General features: G+C 41.4%; 1 protein-coding gene across 14 annotated transcripts in view; it reads left to right on the forward strand.

The window, feature by feature from the left end:
• The window catches only part of ADD1 (adducin 1), an 85,044-nt gene that overhangs the window by 14,734 nt on the left and 50,750 nt on the right, over positions 1–19,560 (forward strand). The window lies entirely within an intron of this gene.

Raw genomic sequence — 19,560 nt, forward strand, 5'->3', positions numbered from 1 at the left:
GGAATTATTGCCTGTGCAGGTGATGCAATTATGACCTGTGTAATACTAAGGAAATCCTGAAAACATGACCTGTTGGTGGGCCTTGAGGACTGGAGTTGGGGAACCCTGGTTTAGAGGATGCGTCTGTATAGACACTCGGCACACACAGTAATGTTACAAAGGGTTTTCTCACTAATTACATCTATCACTAATCCACAGGAGAGGTGTAAAATGTGTACTAGCTGGAGGTCTGACCACTGGGACCCCCACTAATCAGGAGAGTAGGGGCGTCCGAGTCCCTTGTGTGAATGAAGGGTTTGTGATTATATGCGATTACCACTCTCTATACTTTCTTTGACACTGGTGGAAATTGTCAATTATTGTTCTCAGTGAATATACTGTTAAAAGAATCAGTCAGCAGGTTTTTGCTATGAAATCTGACAGTAGCACGATGTAGGGAAAGATAACTTGATTCCAGCAATGTTTCAATTTCTGGGCTGCTTGGTGCAATTCCTGTTATCTGTGCTGTAGATGTAGCAGTGCTATGAATGCTGAGCAGTGTATAACCCCGCCCACTGCCCTAATTGGCAGCTTTCTGTGTACACTGTCATCAAGCTGCCAATCAGTGGTGAGGGCAGGGGTTACAGATAAACTGGACTGTCTGGCACACAACACCTAGTCCTGCAGTGATAATCTGCTGATAAAACACTGATTGTATTGAAACTACAGCAAGTGACACATCGCTGGAATTAGGGTCTCTGCCCTTCCATTATATTGCTCTGATTACCTAGCAAAAACCTGTTGACAGGTCCCCTTTAATACAGAGGCAGCTGCTCATGCTCACTACCACTCCACTCATATAGGGGACTGTGAGCCCTTATGATTAGTAGGGCCCCCTGCCATCATCCATTTACCATCCCCTGGAGACGTAGTAAGTGTATTTAGTGGGAGAACATATTAACCAATACATTTATATGACACATAGTCACATAATAATGTAATGTACATACGCTCCCTGTCCTGGGTGACCAGGAGTATGAAAGCTGCGGTTATTAAGTTCCCTTTAAGTAAAAAAAATGGTCAGTAACAGTACTCCTGCTCAACCAGAGGTAGAGGCATAGGGCATTGCAAAACATTGAGAGATGGTGATTACAGTGCCAGAGCACCAACTGGACTGGTATTGATGGGCAAATTAGGTTCACAAGTGCACAGTTGGGGATATCGGTGCACTTGCAGTCAATGGCTCTTTTTTACTCCTTGCCTCCCATCCTTCTTGATTGACAACAACACCTCTGCTCTCCACTTTCAGTCAAAAAGCAGGGACGTGAACAAGCAAACAGGAGCCATGGACTACAAGTCCAGTGCAGTGTTTTATCGCTTACTCTGGGCTAGGGTTACTGACGAGTTCCCTAGGTTATGCCCACACAGTGATATAAAATTCTCAGTTTGCAGATCTAAATGAGGATTAGCCCCATTACCATTTCAGAGGATTTACCCGAGATCCGGGTCAGTATGTGGATTGTCGTTGGATTCCACACTTCTTTTCGGCTTTAAATCAACTGCGCCAAAATCTGTGTAACATCTGGGCCATGTAAACATTCAGCTCTTAAGTACTCCTCTATCATCCATCTATTTACCCGCTTACATTCAACTGTTTTGGAGATCTGTGGGGATCTCTGCTATTAGGCGTTAACCTCTAAATCATTTGGGGTCTATCATGTGTGATAACATTTCTCCAGGAATATCCTTTAGTGCTGCATCTTGGGTTTAGGAGCTAGTGAGGTTTTGGTAAACCTTTCTCACAGGGCTGTGGAGGTGGAGTGGGTATAAAATGGACTGACTCCTAAAATATATATCAAATTGGGTTCAGTAGTACAATGCAGGATGTGCTGTAAATGTTTTCATAAGAATTAGGGAAAGTTATGACATGTCCTATAATTGTCTGTTCTGTTCCTGATCGAAGTATCTCTGCTTTTAGTTGAGATGAATCTGTGCTGCGCTTTATATACACGCTGAGTAGTGACCAGTGCTGTGGGGTCAGGGAAATTGAGGAGTCGGAGGTTTGGCTTACTGACTCCACAGCCCTGCTTTCTCACTATGCTACACATGGTTGCATATATATATTTTTTTTTTGTTCACTCCTATGCCCTATACATATTGAGAAGTGCTCGCTCTGAGCTAAACTTGTCCAACGTGCCAAGCTTGTAGCAGGCGATGCCAGCGTCGCCCAGAGGCAGCGATGATTGAGAAAATTGTCGCAGGCACGTTGGAAAATAAGGGCTGTGGCTTTTGCTCTACTTTTTAGCTTTCTTTTCTATGTTTTTACACAACTCTAGGAATTTAAAGTGCTGGAAGCTAGAAAAATATTTTTCTAATGTTTCTTGTGAACTTTTCCTGATAATGCTACTTGGCTCCATACCAAGGATTGGTTTCCAGCGTTCACACAAACAGGACTGAGCTGCCCCGGCTTCTTCAGATCACGAGTAAACCTGTGTATAGTGCTATTGATATAACTGAGGACCTGGTATAGACTCATCCGTTCTCACCAGGACACATTTGTCTTTGAGTGACAGCCTGCATAGATTGCTGCAAGACCAGTCTGCCCAGCCAGGAATACGGAGTGTTATCTGACGTGTAATGACCGGGACATAGAAAAGCAGATATACGCCAAACATCATTTTACTGAACTTCTTGTGTTTCTCCCCTTTACTAACCCAACTCTACCTAACATTGAAATGACCTTGGAGGTTTCAACCATAACTCCCAAGCAGCACGCCCGCTACTTTGGGGTCATATTCGACACTAAACTTTCCTTTACTCCCTATATCAGATAACTCACCCGTTCCTGTCACCTGCATCTTAAAAACATCTCCAGAATCCGACCTTTTCTCACCTTTGAAACTGATAAAACTCTGACTGTCGCTCTTATTCACTGTCATCTAGACTGCTGCAACTCTCTTCTGATCGGTCTCCCTCTTACCAAACTTTCTCCTCTCCAATCCGTCCTGAATGCGGCAGCCAGGGTCATATTTCTGTCCAGCCGCATCACCGATGCCTCCATCTTGTGCCAGTTATTACACTGGTTACCCATTTGCTACAGGGTCCAATATAAACTCATCGCTCTCACCCACAAAGCTCTCCACAGTTCTGCACCGCCTTATATCTCATCTCTATCGCCCTACACGTGCCCTCCGTTCTACAAATGACCTAAGACTGACAACCCCCATAATCCACACCTCGCACCTCCGTCTCCAAGACTTCTCTCGTGCTGCACCAGTTCTCTGGAATGCTCTACCCCAGACGATCCGACTGATGCCTAGCCACCACATCTTCAAGCACGCTTTAAAAACCTATGTCTTTAAACAAGCCTACCACCTCAACTCAGTAAAGTAACTTTCCCCTGTTCCCTCCTTCTAAATATTATTCAGGAGCTGCTCCCTACTATTCATCTGTCTCCACACCCTCCATGCACCAGATAACTGCACTCAATACTTGATTATTGCGCTTAAACATACGAGCTCATGACGGGATCATGCAGTTTTATATGAAAATCTCTTACAATTGCTAGACCTGAAATAACAAGCACTTTCCACCTATTGTGTCCCCCCATTTCCTTGTAGAATGTAAGCTTGCGAGCAGGGACCTCACTACTGATGTAACTGTTTAAACTGTCTTACCTTCATTGAATTTATTGTCTACATGTCCCCGCTTAATTGTAAAGTGCTGCGGAATATGTTGGCGCTATATAAATAAATAAAAAAATTATTAATTGTTATTGCTCTGCAGCACTTTATAAGAAGGTACATATGAGACATTAGTGTTTACAGCAGGGGTGGGCAATTAATTTTCCTGAGGGGCCGTGACTGTTGTGGAGGGCCGAACCAATAGGCTGAAATAAATTCTGTTTATTATTATTACAATTAATATAAAATAATTAATGTTATCACAATATTGAGCAGAATGAAGTATGCTGACATCACCCTATATACCGTATGAGCCCACACACAGCTCCCTATATACAGTAGGAGCTCCCATATACAGTATGAGCCCTACATAGCCTCCCTGTATACAGCGAGTCCCCCACCTTCCCCCCCCAAACAGTATAAGTCCTCACATAGCCCCCTATATACCGTATGAGCACAGACACAGATTCCATACATAAAAGGAAAAAAAAAAAAAGATTCGCCTTGCTGTCAATACACATAATGTTATTTTACCTAAACGTGCTGTAGATGGTGCCGTCATCATGTCTGCCGGATCAGTCGCACACGCTGAATAGTGGCAGAAAGGGTTGGCGGCTCCCTCCTCCACCATTATATTCACTGCTGTTTGCATCCTGAGGATGCAGATAGTGGTGAAATCGGGGCAGGGAAGGGCGGCCGCATGGTTTGGCTCTTTGGCCAGTGTTCTCAGCTCTTCGGCTGTCTCGGTCCACGGGCTGGCCTGCAACAGCCAGAAGGCCGGATGTGGCCCTCAGGTCTGGTCTACAGGCACATAAAGAAGTCTTGTTCTTCATCGGCCTATGGAAACACGCCGCCCATCAGCTGCTCTTTCATGTGGATCATTGTATCATTGAAGTTGGCAGCACATTTCTCCATCTATACTGGATGTATGATTGTCCTTCATGTATTATATGTATGTACAGTACAGACCAAAAGTTTGGACACACCTTATCATTTAAAGATTTTTCTGTATTTTCATGACTATGAAAATTGTACATTCACACTGAAGGCATCAAAACTATGAATTAACACATGTGGAATTATATACTTAACAAAAAAGTTTGAAACAACTGAAAATATGTCTTATATTCTAGGTTCTTCAAAGTAGCCACCTTTTGCTTTGACTGCTTTGCACACTCTTGGTATTCTCTTGATGAGCTTCAAGAGGTAGTCACCGGAAATGGTCTTCCAACAATCTTGAAGGAGTTCCCAGAGATGCTTAGCACTTGTTGGCCCTTTTGCCTTCACTCTGCGGTCCAGCTCACCCCAAACCATCTCGATTGGGTTCAGGTCTGGTGACTGTGGAGGCCAGGTCATCTGGCGTAGCACCCCATCACTCTCCTTCTTGGTCAAATAGCCCTTACACAGCCTGGAGGTGTGTTTGGGGTCATTGTCCTGTTGAAAAATAAATGATGGTCCAACTAAACGCAAACCGGATGGAACAGCATGCCACTGCAAGATGCTGTGGTAGCCATGCTGGTTCAGTATGCCTTCAATTTTGAATAAATCCCCAACAGGGTCACCAGCAAAGCACCCCCACACCATCAGACCTCCTCCTCCATGCTTCACAGTGGGAACCAGACATGTAGAGTCCATCCATTCACCTTTTCTGAGTCGCACAAACACACGGTGCTTGGAACCAAAGATCTCAAATTTGGACTCATCAGACCAAAGCACAGATTTCCACTGGTCTGATGTCCATTCCTTGTGTTCTTTAGCCCAAACAAGTCTCTTCTGCTTGTTGCCTGTCCTTAGCAGTGGTTTCCTAGCAGCTATTTTACTATGAAGGCCTGCTCCACAAAGTCTCCTCTTAACAGTTGTTGAAGAGATGTGTCTGCTGCTAGAACTCTGTGTGGCATTGACCTGGTCTCTAATCTGAGCTGCTGTTAACCTGCGATTTCTGAGGCTGGTGACTCGGATAAACTTATCCTCAGAAGCAGAGGTGACTCTTGGTCTTCCTTTCCTGGGGCGGTCCTCATGTGAGCCAGTTTCTTTGTAGCGCTTGATGGTTTTTGCAACTGCACTTGGGGACACTTTCAAAGTTTGCCCAATTTTTCGGACTGACTGACCTTCATTTCTTAAAGTAATGATGGCCACTCGTTTTTCTTTACTTAGCTGCTTTTTTCTTGCCATAATACAAATTCTAACACTCTATTCAGTAGGACTATCAGCTGTGTATCCACCTGATTTCTGCACAACACAACTGATGGTCCCAACCCCATTTATAAGGCAAGATATCCCACTTATTAAACCTGACAGGGCACACCTGTGAAGTGAAAACCATTTCTGGTGACTACCTCTTGAAGCTCATCAAGAGAATGCCAAGAGTGTGCAAAGCAGTCATCAAAGCAAAAGGTGGCTACTTTGAAGAACCTAGAATATAAGACATATTTTCAGTTGTTTCACACTTTTTTGTTAAGTATATAATTCCACATGTGGTAATTCATAGTTTTGATGCCTTCAGTGTGAATGTACAATTTTCATAGTCATGAAAATACAGAAAAATCTTTAAATGAAAAGGTGTGTCCAAACTTTTGGTCTGTACTGTATATTTATATAATTTTTTTTTAAAGGACCCCTTGTGAACATGGGCTATAAACAAGAGCTTGTATATAGGCTTTTTTGAGAAATCTGAACATCTAAAAAAAAAGAAAAGTTTGTTAGGTCACTAATAATATAGTGATTAAAGAGTTATCAAACCAGCTCATAATGTGTTCGGCAGTTTGCCCATCCTTGCATGTATTAATTAATACTTGTGTTCCTACAGATGAATAGGGGGGTAGTAGGAAATCAGGTGATGCTTGAATCTTTGCCAAAAAAAAAAGTATAATTGTATGTCCATTTATTGCCTTCCTTTATAGTTTCACTGGGAAGGAAATGGAGGCTTGGAAAACTGAGATCACTACAGAGGACATGATTGATGCTTCCTTCCTCTTCTTTTCCCCATCACGCAAACAAATGGTTAATTTCCAGTACGGATACATAGCTTATAAATCATGGGCTGGCTGCCATGTAGTTTAGTTAGAAGGATTTTCTGTTTTGATTTTTCTTTTTCTTCCTCTTATAAAAACACATCTTGGTAATGGTGCTGTGAATGGGATTTCATGCCATACGACCCAGTGTTAATAAACCCCTACGGCTACGTTCATACACAGCTTTGCTTTTTGAGGCATTCAAAAAATTAAAAGGTTTTCCAAATGGAAACCATTTCAGGAAATTCTTTGTTTGTGTTAGTCATGTTCTTTACACTGCACCATTGTGGTCAGATTTACAACTTGGAAATGTTGCAAATTGCTCAAAATTTTGGGTGCAAACACAATAAATGTCCCCACACAATCAATGGCAGTCTCCTGTCATTTATAGGGATTTATTACCTGCTTGTATTAGTAACTTTATTTGGTGGATTTGATTGTGCGCACAGCTGCGATCTGTATGGTGTTTCGTGCACTTGGCTCAGGAATAATCGTACATATTTTAACAGAAAAGCTGACGTATGGCTTATACTCTGGGTTCAGAGCGGTGTCAGGCAGTACCGGAATGATATATGTGCTGTATATATAGATTACTCTAGACTGGGTTAAACACCGAGGACCATTAACCTGTCGCCTCCGCTGACACATGATGGATACTTTCCATTCCATAATGGTATTTCTTGCTTTTTACAGCTGATGTGCAGGTGGGGGATAATGTTAGTAAGTAGTTAAGTTGTACCACTGATTACTGTGATATTACAGGGAAAACTTGCCCAATGCAGGCCACACACTCCATAAGCTTGGACATTAAAGGGAACCTGTCACCAGAAGTAACACTTTTAACCTGGTAATATGCGGTTTATCTGCGGTTAACAGCGTTATTATGCTGCACGCAGCCGAATGATCCAGGGAGAAAATTAACTTTATTCTCCCCACCAGCATTCTGTTTCAGTCATGGGGGCAGAGGCAGCGCCGGTTCAGTCATTGCTCTGAGTATACAGATCGGCGGCTGTCGGTCAGGTTCAGGGGCACGGTTACAGCCGATGTTCTGTATACACAGAGTGGTGACTGAACTTGTGCTGCCCCCATGACTGAAACCGAATGCTGGCAGGGAGAATAAAGTACATTTTCTCCCTGCTGCATTCTGCTGCCTGTAGGTTCTGGGCAGCATAATGATGCTATTAACCGCGTATCACCAGATTTACAGTGTTACTTCTGGTGACAGGTTCCCTTTAAAGGGAACCTGTCACGTCCTAGTTGCTATGTTCACTGCCCCTATTGCTTTGTTAGTGATGCAATGTGCATCACTAACTAGGTTTTTTTCATTAAAATCGGTGGTAGTATAATGATGTTATAACATTATATACACTTTGTCCTACCTGCCTGTATTCAGTCATAGGGGTGTGATTCTCTCATTCAGTCATGGGCAGCACCACATTCACTCACTGCTGGCACCGTCCCTGTATTTGAATACTGCTCCTGGCAAGGTTGCGTCTAGATCGGAGGGGATTTTTTGAGGCCCTCACTCCAGCAACTACGATCTAGTCTCCCCAGCAGTGAAGTGTCTAGATCAGAGGTGATTTTTTTGTGCGCCTCACTTTAACCTCTGATCTAGACGCTTCACTGCTGAGGAGACTAGATCGTAGTTGCTGGAGTGAGGGCCTCAAAAAATCCCCTCCGATCTAGAGGCAACCTTGCCGGAGCAGTATTCAAATACATGGGCGATGCCAGCAGTGACTGGATGCAGTTCTGCCCATGACTGAATAGCAGGATCACACCCCTATGACTGAATATAACAGGTAGGATCTAAGTATATATAATGTTATAAAATCATTATGCTACCACCGATTTTAATGAAAAAAGCTTGTTAGTGATGCACATTGCATCACTAACAACACTATGGAGGCCGTGTACATAGCAACTGGGATGTGACGGGTTCCCTTTAAGGTTGTCTAAGCTTGGGGCTCAAGTCTGCAGTCTCTGTGACTACAAGCTTGTGAATCCTCAGTGCGTGCAATTAGGATTTTCCAGCAGCGGGTGATGATGTAACTACAAGCCACATTCTGACTAGACCTATCGGGCCTATTTTGTACTGAACAACTACCAGAGAAAAGGAGCGAAAACGGAATCCACAATTCTATAGCAAAAAATAGTCAATATTTATTATGATAAAAAGATCAGACATACACAGAGATCAGTGCAGCAACACAAAAGGGCAATAAAATCAACAACCCTCTCCACATGTAACCCCAATAAAGGACCCATTAAGAAAGTTATCCAAAGCTTACACAGATCCTATATATTTATTACATCGTATATGATGTGTAGATTACAAGTGCAGCATTGAAGTAAATCACTATATAAGCAGACTACCCTCACTGATGTATGATGGATGCATATATGAATCATCCACCATATCACACTACTATTTACCACGTGCGGTGCGCTAAATAAATACAGGGAGCATAGATGTCACCACTGTATGCTTACCACAACTCTCCAATTTCCACATACGATCCACAAAGGGCAGTGAGGCTGCTAGGGGTCCATTTAGGGGAGGCACATGTTGAGAGGGGCGCCTCTCTCAACATGTGCCTCCCCTAAATGGTAATCTACACATCATATACGATGTAATAAATATATAGGATCTGTGTAAGCTTTGGATAACTTTCTTAATGGGTCCTTTATTGGGGTTACATGTGGAGAGGGTTGTTGTTGATTTTATTGCCCTTTTGTGTTGCTGCACTGATCTCTGTGTATGTCTGATCTTTTTATCATAATAAATATTGACTATTTTTTGCTATAGAATTGTGGATTCCGTTTTCGCTCCTTTTCTCTGGTAGTTGTTCTATATTTTGGCGATGGAGTCGCATATAGTCCATATAGGGTAGTAATAAATAGGAGGTACACATACCTATATCTACACACATTGTGTGATCTATACTACCCACTCATGATTGGTGTATATTATACTATTTTGTACTGAGTCAGGTTGCACACGTCTAGTCGGTACATGACCGCTTGTATGCAGATCACATACTTGCAGTCACGCTCCTGCCTGGAGCATCCTGACAGTGCATACTGAGAGAATTCACAAGACTTAAGCCCCAAGCCTGGACAACCCATTTAACTAATTCTAAAATTAATTTGTTTTCTATTAGAAGTGTAGCAGAAACTCTTCAAGAACCAAGAGTTCAATCAAAACTTGTAAAAAAAAAAAAAAAAATTTTGAGCGTTTCTGCTGCATAAACTCTGCAAAAAACCCTGCAAACTTACCTTTGAATTCTTTGACCCGACCAAAGAAAAAAACAAGCCACAATAATGATGGCTTTTCAATTGTCCTAAATTATTTGTCTGTTTTCTCATTTATTTTTTATTTATTTTATTTTGCTCGCTTATATGGCGCCATTAATTCCACAGCGCTTTACAGACATTATCGTCACTGTCCCCATCTGGGCTCACAATCTAAATTCCCTATCAGTGTGTCTTTGGACATATACAGAAGAACTTGTCCATGACTATTTACTCAAAGGGGTTGGTCTCATCAAGATGAGCTCTGTCCGTATATCCTTCTGTTACTTGTAAGAGAAATTGACATGTTGTGGATTTGAAACACGTACTGCATGCCAGTTTATGCTGCATTAAGGAAAAGCACAGTGGGCAGGACATTTCTCTAAATCCCATCTGCGTTGCTGGACCTGTGAGATGCTGTGTTTTTGGTGCAGCATCAAAAATTCAACATGGGCCTTTAAAAAAATATTTTTTTTTCCACCTAAAAGTTGAAATGTATCCTCTTTATGACCTAAGACCTATATAAGTATGTCATAGGTTGTGTCCTGGCATTTGATGCAAGCTCCGGCGCTGAGCCCGCAACTTTTCTGGCACATGACAGCTGACTTGATCAGCTGACATGTGGCCCTAACAGCCACGGATGGAATCGCCATCCACCCGCGGCTGTTGCCATGTTTAAATGCCGCTGTCAATCTCGGACAGCGGCATTTAACTCATGCTTACAGGAAGCGCGTCACAAACCTCGCCCATCAGTTCCCCGTCACATCATCGCAGGGCGCCAATGGGTTGGCATGACAGATGGGGATCTGCAGAAGACCCCTGTGCTTGTCTTTGCAGATCTGCTATGAGTGCCGCCCTGTGGCCAGCGTTTACAGGAGATGATGATTTTTTCTAGCCTTGCTATGTGTAGCACAAGCGATCAGGAGATCGCAGCTTCAAGTCTCTTTATTTATATCTATATATATATATATATATATATATATATATATCTATATATATATATATATATATATCTTATCTCTCTTCAAATCGCCCCATTCAAAATAAAAAAATAAATAAATCAAAAATATACATATTTGATATCGCCACATTCAGAATCGCCCGATGTATCAAAACATAAAATAAATTAATCCAATTGTTAAACGGCGTAACGAGAAAAATAATCAAAACTCCAGAATTAGTTTTTTGGTTGCTGCAACATTGCCGTAAAATGCAATAACAGGCAATCAAAACATCAGATCTACCCCAAAATGGTATCAATAAAAACATCAGTTCAGGGTGCAAAAAAATAAGCCCTCACCTGGCCCCAGATCCCGAAAAATGGAGACGCTACGGGTCTCGGAAAATAACGCCTTTATTTAATTTTTTTTTTTTTTACTAATTTTCAATTTTTCTTTCACTACTTAAATAGAACCTATACACACTATTGGTATCTGCAAACTCATAATGGCAGATATATAATTTAGTGAACATGGTAAAAAAAAATTTTCTTCACGTTTTCCAGTACACTATATGGTAAAACCAATGGTGACGTTCAAAACTACAACTCGTCTTGTGAAAAAACGAACCTTCACACGGCCATATTGAGGGAAAAATAAAAAAAAGTTGTGGCTCTAGGGAGAAGGGGAGCAAAAAACAAATACTCAAAAAAGGAAAAAAAATAAGCATGTTTGAAAGATCAGACCTTTATGGACATGGCAATACCAAAGTATAAACGTTGTAAAGAAAAAAATAATCACGGGCAGGATTTATTTATTTTTATTTATTTTTTTAATACACTTCCCCACCCCAAAAAAAAATTAAATTGCAATAATCAGTAAGTGTTGCACGTGCCCGAACATTGTACAATCTGCAACTCTCCAGCCAAAGACAAGCTGTTGTGACTATAAAAAATATGATATGCCTGAGCTGCATTACTAAGCTCCCACTACTGTCACTATATCATACAACCCCCTATAATGATCGATTTATTCATCTCCCCTCATCCTTTACATTGGGGTCCCATGTAGTATTCTGTCCGTCTTAAGAAGCCCCTTCCTAGAAGTCTGAACTGATTTCCACTGCATCATTACAAATAAATTGCAAGTGGAATGTGTATTTTTAAGAAGCTTTTGCAAAAGTAGGTCTATCACATTACCTAATCTGTGGTTCTTTGAGGTCACCTGGAACAGTAATGCTACCGCTCTATCATCACGATATTCTGTTGTGACCTTAAGAAGGGCGGACCTGGCCAACGTGAGCAATGTGTTCAGTATAAAAATGTAAAATTGTGATGCACCAAAATTGAGCAGAATTGTGGTGTTTAAATGTTTTGTGTGGGTTTCCTTCAAATGCCCCGCTTCCCTCCCACACTCCGAGCCTGGATTTTAGTTGTAAGCACCATTAGTTTTAGTCAACAATGTGATGTAAAATTTAATGTTTTTCCATGTTAGTCATTTTCTGTTTGCCGCTGTCTTGGTAATGTCATTTTAAAGGATACAGCATGTACTGAAAATGTCGCAGTGTGTGAATGAGAAAAACTTGTTCCCAGGAACAAAACATCAGGCCTGCGATTTCTGTTCCTGCTGGCTGGCTTGTTCAGTCATGTACATCCCAATAAACTATTCATAACCTCCAGAATAAAATAAGCGTATGAATATTTCATTGCCCTCAAAAATCCACTTCACTGGTTCTATAGAATAATGGAAAAATAGTAAGTTGTCTGTTGTTTAAAGAGTAACCGTCTTTTTAATTTTTATTTCATAAATCAGTAGCACACGTGGGAATAAGCAACTTTATAATATGGCTGAAATCTGCTTCTTTCTCCTCCTTGATTAATGATTAATTCTTGATTCATGTGTAAAATCTGTATTCAGTGAAAACAGATTTTCTCATTATTGAGATAAGAAGCAACTAGTGCTTTTAAAGTTCAATGGAGAAGGGAGGAGCTAGAGGCCGACAGACATTCTACTGCAAGTTCCATGTACTGTAACTTTATGAGCTTTATCTGTCATCTCTCTCCGGAATAGGAAAAACTGTAATCACTAAAGATTACTTTTTACCTGGGAATTGAGAAAGCTCAGTCCAGAAAGAAAAAGTAGATTTGTCTAAGATGTATTACATTTATTTTCATGTGTTCTGTTCATTTATGAAAAAAAAAAAAAAAAAAAAGATTCTTGTGGGCGTTTGCTTTTCTCCCCCCTTTTATGACCTTGGCCAATCAAAACGCGTCCACGTCACAGTGTGAAGAAGTAAACGCCCACAGAGAAGGTTCCCGCTGCCTGGCTCAGTGTGTTTTCGTCAGACCAGATTGATCTCTTGACCACTGAGCGCTCTGCAGGCGCGGCGTCCCGATCTCCTTTTGAAGCACAGGAGAGCAGCAGCTGTAAATGACTGAATGTATTGAGCATTGTGTTACACCATGTTTACCTTCAGTAATACACTGCCAGGACTGATTGGCCAATGTCAGACTAAGTATAAGTCCTTCCCATGATTGACATCTTGTGTCAATTTATTTGTATGTTTCCTGGAGAAATAATAGAGGAACTGTAAAGATCAGGATTGTGAGAAAGGTGCTCAGAGCTAATTTAATGGATATTACACGCTGTAATTTACTGAAACAAATATCAGAAGATCTTAAAGGGAATGCGTCATTACAAAATGACCTATTGTGTAAATCAGGTTTTTACGCTAAATACATTTTTTTCTTTAAAGTGTTTTTTCTTTTTAGATTTTTTTTTTTTTTACTTTTTTACAACTTTACATATCCTTGTCAATTTAAAGAACAATCTGAAATTTTCACATTGGCTTCAAGGCTTACTTATTCGTGCTCCATGTTCTGTACAGAAGACTTTTCAGCAGTTTCATTATCACGGACAGGATTAAAATGACAACTGTGTGTGTATGTATATGTATATATGTGTGTATATATACATATATAATATATATATAATATATATATGTATATAATATATATACATATATATATTATAATCACAGGATCCACCAGTCACAATAAGGGATGTCACAGCTCCCCTCCTCCTGTACAATGACTGATAACCTCTATATACAGCAGAAAACACAGGTCCACCACAGGTCACCTCCTCCTCCTCCGAGAACACCTCTATATACAGCAGATAACACAGGATCCACCATTCACAATAGGTGATGTCACAGCTCACCTCCTCCTCTTCTTCACTATGACCTTTGCCCAGATTAGAGAATCCCAATTCATACTTCTATATAAAGTGGCCAGTGTGAAAATAACTGCAAGATTTCTATCTTTTTTTTTTTTTAATATTCATTTGAAAAATAAAATACATTTCACAGTAAAAACCTAATATAACCAATAGGTGACTTTCTGCTGATTTCCCCTTAGCTGGAAGAGTGTGTACCAGCACAGACTTGTGTTGTCTGTAGCACTGTGTTGAGCTGGTGAGAATATTCGGATGAGACATGTAACCTTTCCAATCCCGCTCCCTTGGGCTTCAGTCGGTCTCCCGTGCCCGGTGATGTAGTGGGTCTGGCCTTTTGCCCGGCTCTTCCATGCTGCATTGCAAAAGTCTCTTATTTTTGTTTTCTGCAAAGAAATTCAGTCTCTGACTAATAATCTGCAGCTGCACAGAAAGTGGAAAAGTAGGGCAGGCCGAGAGAATTCCGTATCTTAGGAGTCGGAGTGAGGAGCTGAACAATGCATTGTACAAAGTGATCTTCTGAAAACCAGTCCTCTCAGACTGCCAGCCGTCATAGACGAGTAGCCGGCCATGAAAACCTGCCAGGGCCATCTGAATAGTGGAGCCGCCCAGACAAGTGGTTCCCAGGAGCGGAGATGTACCTTGTCTACATATGTACTTGTCTGTAAGAATTTACTGTCACGCTTCTAGTCGTAAACCTCCATTGCTGATCTTATTGGTTGCCTGACATACTCACTGACTGGCCTTTCTTCTAGGATTACACAGCGTCAGTGTTCGGTGTGAGCTCTCATAGTCTGCATTAATGGGAACTGCTTTAATTTTGGTTGAATAGATAGATGGATAGAGCGAGAAAAGGAGGCTGAGCTTTAATTTAAAAGGACACCTTGCTCAAAAGTTGTTTATTTTAATGTTTGTTTAGGGGGTCCCACGATATTACCTGCACTCAAACACACTTGGAGTTGACCATACATGTCTCATTAGTAAGCAGTGTGTGATTGCGGGGTGCGACGAATGCAATTTTTGTAATTTATTATTGGGAGCGTGTACAATGTACACTTGGCAGCTTTGTGCATTTTGCAAAATTGAGTCAAAATGACATATTTTAGCAAAATCACTACCTCTTAACTAGAGATGAGCGGTGTTCGACTAGAACTGTTCGCCAATCTCAAATTCGAGCTGTTTTGGGCGGTGTTCGAGTTGTTCGACGAACCCGAACGATTTGAGAAAAATTCGGCTGTTCGAGGTTATGTTCGATAACTGTTCGTGCACCAAAAGCGTGTCCTGCATGTCTGGTGCTATTTTCTATTTCTAAATAAATATATTTGTAAAGGTGCTATTGACATGAAATTATCACCAGATGTCTGTAACAACACATCCAATCCACACAGGCAAAGAAACCATAAATTATGTGTAATGAGAAATGACACAGGGAAAAAGAATTGAACACACTTAGGCTATGTGCCCACGATGCAGAAATGCTCCAGATTTTTCCTGAGCGTTTCTGCATCTCCCTAGCAGAAAAAACGCATGCGGATTGTAGATGCGTTTTTCCTGCCAGGGACAAGCGGAAGTGAAGCTTTCTTCACATGCATTTCCGCATGCGGGTTGTCAATCGCTTTTCCAAGAGATTTTTAGCATCACTTGGAAAGTGCTTGACAACTTGGTCACACTATATAAATCCATGCAACCGGCATAGTGTGACCAAGTTGCAATGCTGCAAATGCAGCATCAATAGTAAAAAAAAAAAAAAAAAAAAAAAAAAAAAAACCATTATACTCCCCTTCAGATGGCCCCCAGCCTCCTTAGCGATGCGTCCGGGGTCTTCGGCGGCTCCCGGTGCTCTAAAAAGGACCTTCCATGATGTAATTTAGTCATGTGATGGTCACGCGACCATCACCTGACCGCTGACGTCAGCGGTCGCGTGACCGTCACATGACTAAATGACGTCACGGAAGGTCCTTGCAGACCACCGCCGGAAGCCAAGGAGACAGCAGCGCCACTCAGAGGAGACCAGGGGGCGCTGGAAAAGTGAGTGTAAGGTTTTTTTTTTATTATTTTTTTTTTATTATTTTAATTCTTTTTTAACTACAGGTACTAAGGTACCCAGGTCTGGAGGAGAGTCTCCTCTTCTCCAGACCCGGGTACCATCCACGCATTGAGTCGCATAATATCCGCATGTGCACGTGTAGTTATGCGGATGTTATGCGTTCCAATGCAAGTCAATGGCGGCTAAAACACAGCGATTCCGCAAAATAAATGGTAGTGCTGCAGATTTTTCCGCAATAATCCGCAGCGGAAATTTCCGCAGCATGTGCACAGCACCTGTGGATTATCTTTGGGGAACCTTGCAGACCTTCTACCAAGCGGAAACACTTAAAAAATGCATAGTGGGCACACAGCCTTACTAAAATTTATTTAATGCTTCGTACAAAAGCCTTTGTTGGTTCTGACCGCTTCAAGGCGCCTCTTGTATAGAGAAACAAGCTGCAGGCATTGCTTAGGTGTGATTTTTGTCCCATTCTTCCACACAAACCCCTTAAATCCTGAAGCTTGCGTGGGCTCCTTCTATGAACTTTGAACTTTAGTTACTTCCATTCATTTTCTATTGAATTTAGGTCAGGTGATTGGCTGAGCCATTCTACCAGCTTTATTTTGTTTCTCTGAAACCTACTGACAGTTTCCTTGACTGTGTGTTTATCATTGTCTTACTGAAATGTCCACCCTCCTTTCATCATCCTGGTAGATGGCAGGAAGTTTGCCAGTGCGGTATGCTGAAAAACCGCCTCAAACCATGGTGTTCCTACCTCCAAACTTCACTGTTGGTATGGTGTTTTTGGTGTGATATGGAGTGCCTTTTGGCCTCCAAACATGGTGTGTATTATAGCATCCAAAGAGTTCAATTTTGGTCTCATCTGACCAGACTGTATTCTCCCAATATTTCACAGGTTTGTTTAAGTGTTGTTGAACAAACTTTAAACGCGCTTGAACATGCTTTTTGTTCAGCAATGGTGAGCATCCATACAGACCATAGAGATTAAGTGCATTACTTATAGTTTTCTTTGTAACAATTGTACCTGCTGATTCCAGGTCTTTCTGTAGCTCTCAAAAAGTTGCCATTGGCTCTTGGACAACTCTTATGGTAATTCTGATAATTCTTTTCACTCCTTTATCTGAAACCTTTTATGGCCAGTTTATGGTGAAATTATGTTCTTTCCACTTCTGGATTATGATCCCAACAGTGCTCACTGGAACTTTCAGTAGTTTAGAAATTCTTCTGTAACGAATGCCATCAGTATGTTTTGCAACAACAAGGTTGTGAAGGTCTTGAGACAGCTCACTGTTTTTATCCATCATGAGGTGTTTCTTGTGTGGCACCTTGGAAATGAGACCTTTTTATAGGCCATCAGTAGAACCAGCTGATATTATTTTTTACTAAGTGGCAGGATTGCTTTCTAATGACTGATAGATTTCAGCTGGTGTCATGACTTTCCATTGCTTTTTGCACCTTACTTTATTCATGTGTTCAATACTTTTTTCCCCTGTCATTTCTTATTACACATAATGTATGGACATCTATAGTTTGACTTCTTTACCTGTGTGGATTGGATGGGTTGTTACCGACATCTGGTGAGAACTTCATGTCTATAGCACCTTTAGAAATAGATTTACTTTGAAAATTGGTGTTCAATACTTTTTCACCCGCCGTTCGGTTAAAAAAAGAAATGCTTAGTCCTCTTCAGGGCAGTGGGGGTCATCGCCTATCTCTGACGGGGGAATGCAGTCTGAACAGAGGTTAAATATCACTGAGGTCTCAACTGGAGGCCAGAGATGCAAGAATGGCATGACGAAGGGAATGTCAGTGATATGTGAGCCATGTGTATAGTAGTATATAGGAGGGTCATGTGTAACGCTGGGGTTACATAAGGGAGGTGTATGGATACTTGTGAAGGAATGGAGGGAGGAGAATGAGCTGAGCAGAGTTTAGGATGGGTTATCACTGAGGGAAGTAAAAGTCCTCCAGTCCCCCATTAATCCAGCGCTGCCAAATCCTGACCCCCTCCCAGAGCTCTGCATTACCCGAGGTCAGGTATTAATGAGACTGTAGAAGCTGAAGTGGTTACGGCTCCCTGAATGGAGTTCCTATCTTATTTGTTCTGCGCACAGTGCTGCGGCATCTATTTACTGGCCACATAGCAAAAATAGCTGAAATCCCTTGTGATGTGATCCAGGCCGCAGCTGTCACTGCACAGGGGACAGTGACCACGTAAGCCGGTGCCACAGGAGCATGCAAGGAAATCCAGGGGAACAAAAAGTTTGTAGAAAGTGGTAAATAAACTGGAATTTGTTTTACTGTACAAAAAGAGGGGCGTACTGCAGATTTTCAAAGTGCATCGTGAAATTAGGAAATCTGCTACTAAAATGACTGCACCATGACTAAAGCCTCTTCTATCTGTAACCTAGTAATTGTCCCCCCCCTGAGGTCACAGAACAGAACGTGCCGCCTTCTTATTGGGTATCACAGAAAAACCGCCACCAGTGATGAGATGAAGTGATGGCCGCGGTGTACGGCATTACCTTGGATATAAGCCGGCAAAGATGATATCCTATATGGAGATCTCTGCGCATTACATTAATCTCTCCATCTGTTCCCTGTTAGGCTATGTTCACACATCATGGTTTTTTTTCAGCGTTCATTTTCTGCAGCAAATCCTGATCTCTTGCCAGGAGGTTGTTCAGGATTTTTGTTGCTGTTTTCCCTTTTTTGGTGTGTTTTTTACTGTCCTTTTTGTCTCTGCTTTGCATGTGCATAACGTTCAGTGGGAAAAAAAAAAAAAATCTTATTCTGGTTGAAAACTTGACACGTGTTCTTGGTGCGTTTTTTTTTTTGTTTTTTCTTCACCACCCATTACTTCCGATGGGTGAAAAAACGCTGAAAGAAGTGACATGCTCTATTTTGCAAAAAACAGGCAAAGCACAAAATCCTGAACAATAAAAAGCTGATGTGTGCATGAGATTTCTGGAATTTAATAGATTTTGTTGGTACTGCAAAGCGCTGCTGAAAATTTGCATTAAAAAAGCATCAAAAAACACTGAAATGTGATGTGTGAACATAGCCTTACTCTACAGTTTTCACCGAAGGTTTGTTCCAGATCAGAAAAAGTTGTCTGCCGTTCAGCAACTCATTAAAGGGAATTGTGGGACGTAGCCCTCTTTCTAATCTGTGTTGTTCTGGGTTTATTTTCCTGTTTGTGTGCATGATTTGAGGGCAGCAATATTAACTAGGCTTCTTTACAGCATTTCAGAGATGCACTTTACAGCGGCCGGACGGATCTTGCAGTCTAGACTTTTTATTCTTTTTTTTCTTTAAAAATTTGCTGAGATAGAGATGTCTGTATCTATAGATATAGTATGTATGTGTAAAAA

Source organism: Phyllobates terribilis, unplaced genomic scaffold (genome assembly GCF_046119375.1).
Source record: "Phyllobates terribilis strain yellow unplaced genomic scaffold, ASM4611937v1 Scaffold_1__5_contigs__length_1240528914, whole genome shotgun sequence".
NCBI lineage: Eukaryota > Metazoa > Chordata > Amphibia > Anura > Dendrobatidae > Phyllobates > Phyllobates terribilis.